Source organism: Pongo abelii, chromosome 11 (assembly GCF_028885655.2).
Source record: "Pongo abelii isolate AG06213 chromosome 11, NHGRI_mPonAbe1-v2.0_pri, whole genome shotgun sequence".
NCBI classification, from domain to species: domain Eukaryota; kingdom Metazoa; phylum Chordata; class Mammalia; order Primates; family Hominidae; genus Pongo; species Pongo abelii.
Genome location: NC_071996.2, coordinates 34,399,019 through 34,402,734, shown reverse-complemented (window position 1 = coordinate 34,402,734; position 3,716 = coordinate 34,399,019). Strand labels below are relative to the sequence as shown.

At 41.7% G+C, this 3,716-nt stretch overlaps 1 non-coding gene across 1 annotated transcript; it reads right to left on the bottom strand.

Annotated features, from left to right (window-relative positions):
* Positions 1-319: 319 nt before the first annotated feature.
* Positions 320-423, bottom strand: LOC112132504 (small nucleolar RNA U13). The gene has a single exon (XR_002914269.1). It is a non-coding gene; the product is annotated as a small nucleolar RNA U13 (small nucleolar RNA).
* Positions 424-3,716: the final 3,293 nt, after the last annotated feature.

The window sequence follows — 3,716 nt, the reverse complement described above, 5'->3', positions numbered from 1 at the left end:
AGCCATATTTGTCCCCAGGTGCTGAAAACCATTTCTTTAGAATAAATTAATAAAAACAAAAAATACACACAGAAAGGAAAAAAAAAGAACACAACTCTTTATAGTGACTGCTTTGGGAGAGGAATTGAGAATTTGAGTGTCAGGAGTGGAAGAGCGGGAGAAATGAACTGACTTTTACTTCTTTAGGTCCCCCTGTCTTCCAGTCCTTACAGCTTTCAGGGTCCAAGTGGTGGTCTCCACGGCGCTGCACACCCACAGAGATTCATGAGGGTGTCGAAGTGAAATGTGAGAACATCTATTTATCTGCTATTTATTTTCATGTCAGAAGGGCAAAGTGCTGACATCATGACAAGGTTTGAGGATGGCACATCCCACACTTGAATGTGAACACCTAATCATCATGCTTATGAACTACAAAAGCATCAACATATTTATGTTTGCTTTCTTCCTAAGAGAAAAAAAGGCATTATTAATATTTAATTTACAGATTTTTAGTACTTGCTTATAATTTACAAATTATATTCTAGATTGCATGCTCAGTGATTTTACTGATAAGAGTATGGAATCAAAGACATTTGGTCTGAAGAAGTTTAGTTACAGGCTAGTAGCCCATGGGTCTTGTAAACGGTGAACGTGTTTGACTTGTCTCGTACTGTTTTAAAATGGTTTGAATAAAATCCAGAGATTTCACATAAAATTCCAGATTTCTGGCTGTTTTTTTTTTTTTTTTTTTTTGAGACGGAGTCTCGCTCTGTCGCCCAGGCTGGAGTGCAGTGGTGTCATCTTGGCTCACTGCAAGCTCCGCCTCCCGGGTTCACGCCATTCTCCTGCCTCAGCCTCCTGAGGAGCTGGGACTACAGGCGCTCCCCACTACGCCCGGCTAATTTTTTGTATTTTTAGTAGAGACGGGGTTTCACCACGTTAGCGAGGATGGTCTCGATCTCCTGACCTTGTGATCTGCCTGCCTCTGCCTCCCAAAGTGCTGGGATTACAGGTGTGAGCCACTTCTGGCTGTTTTTGAGACACTAGAGGAGCTGGCATTACTGGACCTGTGATGTGCTGGAGCTGGTGAGCATGTGAAAGTTTAGAGGTGTGTGAGTGTGTGTGTGTTTGTGTGTGTACGTGTACTCTTGTGCACCAAGGTCTTCCTAATGGCTTCCTGTGGGTTCTCCTATTCAGTTCACTTCACTCATTTATCAGCCTGGCCTTGCAGACATTTTAGTTTCTGGCCCTTTTCTGACAGTTTCTCAACATCAGCCAAATCATTTGTGCCTGCTAGCAGTGAAAGTGATGAGATTTGCTACTAATGTAATTTTTTTTCAAAAAAAAAAATGATTGATTTCAGAGCTACTGCTACCCCTAACACTACACTTACTCACTTTCAATCCTGGTGAGTAAGAATAATAGGGCATGTGTTGACACACCAGAACCCAGGCTTAAAAGGAGAGTGTGTCCTTGTGAATCACCATTCCTCAGGTGTGTTCTGGCTGAAAGCAGGCTGACAACCACTGATCTGCAGTCGAAAGCTTTGTACCTTGATATTCTAATTACGTGTAGTCCTCCTTTTTTACATATGTAACTATAGCTTCCTAGGAACTTCTTGCAGGTACTGCTTTATCACATATATCACCATGGTTTGCATAGTGAAATATAGAGAGATGGTAAAGGAATACACACACACACAGATGTATATGCATAGAGTAAAAGCAGGAAGAGAATGTCTCATTTTTGTTTTGTGGTCTGTCTTTAATATCATTTTCTCATTCAATCCTTATAATAGTCATATATGGGCAGTTTTTTCTTTTTATCTTAATTTTAGAGATGAGATAATGATGCTTAGAAAAGTTAAATAAGGGCCGGGCACGGTGGCTCATGCCTGTAATCCCAGCACTTTGGGAGGCTAAGGTGGGTGGATCACGAGGTCAGGAGTTTGAGACCAGGCTGGCCAATATGGTGAAATCCCATTTCTACTGAAAAATACAAAAATTAGCCGGGTGTGGTGGCGTGCGCCTGTAGTCCCAGCTACTCAGGAGACTGAGGCAGGAGAATCACTTGAACCCAGGAGGCGGAGGTTGCAGTGAGCTGAGATCGCGCTGCTGCACACCAGCCTGGGCGACAGAGTGAGACTCCATCTCCAAAAAAAAAAAAAAAAGAAAAGTGAAATTAGTATTCCAAAGCCCCATAACTACTAAACGGCAAATCCAAGATTCAAACCCAGGTTTAATTCCAAAGGCAATGGTCTTTACTAAGTAGTATCCCCTACATTCCAAAAAACAAAACAAACGAAATCTCTTGATAAGATATTGAAATTTCTCCAATAATATATTTCCAACAAATGATTTAGTTGTCACTGAAAATAAACTATAAAATCAATATATTCTGCTACAGCCAATGGAGAAGTTAAAGATGTTTTCAGCCACATTAATAGAGGGAAAACTACAAAGGGTGCCCCAGAGCAGAGTTCAGTACAGGTTTAAGTACATGGCCAAAAAAAGCTAAAACCTTAACATTTAAAAATTTTTATCAGAGGTTAAAGATAACCTTGAAAAATAATAGACCATTTACTTGTTTCAAAAATGACAGATTGCTTCTTGGCCGCAACTTCTATTTACCAGAGACAAAAAGTAGAGACTAAATGAATTTTTTTAAATACAAGATCAAAACTCCAGTTTCATTCATTCAGTAGGAGGCTTTCCAATATGACCAAGGGGCACTGTTCGACAAAAGAGACATAAACAGTTTAAAGCCTCAGGCTCTACTCACAAGAAGTTTATCATTCACTAGAGGAGCGGAGGATCTACCTCTGGGTGCAAGAAAGTGCTAAGTCAAGTGAGGCCCCATTCCAAAGGGTCCTGACAGCCAGGCAGAGAATTTTGGACTGATAGCTGTCAAAAAGGGAGTTTGGGGCAGCAAAGGGTTAAGAGGCCACTCTGTCCCCAGGCCGCAATAAACTCAGCGTGTGTACTACTGAGAAAAAGAGATGTGGTAACCAGAGGCTTTCACAATGAGATGAGATAAGGTAAGAGGCTTAAATAAGTTAATCGAAATGGTTCTGAACATGATAAGATGTAGGGTTTAGATGAGAGAGGGTGAGGCAACTGCTAAAAAAGAAGAGATGTATATATTTCTCCAGCAGAAACAGGTTATGCAATCCAGAGCAGCTTGTACAATGGAAGGAAAATATGTTAATTAGATGGAAAGTGGGCTGTCTACTATGGGTGTGTGTGTGTTGGGGGGCAGAATTATAAGTGAAAAATTAAAGATGAACTCCTAAGCAGAGCTTTCATGGGGTGATATAAGGGAGGTTTTTGTTTGTTTGTTTGTTTGAGATGGTGTCTCGCTCTGTCTGTCGCCCAGGCTGGAGTGCAGTGGCGCCATCTCGGCTCACTGCAAGCTCCGCCTCCTGGGTTCACGCCATTCTCCTGCCTCAGCCTCCCGAGAAGCTGGGACTACAGGCACTCACCACCACGCCCGGCTAATTTTTTGTATTTTTAGTATAGACGGGGTTTCACCGTGTTAGCCAGGATGGTCTCGATCTCCCGACCTCGTGATCCACCTGCCTCGGCCTCCCAAAGTGCTAGGAATACAGGCGTGAGCCACTGCGCCTGGCCGGGAGGTTTTTTAGCTTACTTTTACGATTTTTCTATTTTTTTCTAATTGAATAAGTAATACATGAATATATATTCCTTGAAAAAGTTACAAAATTTATAGGTCAA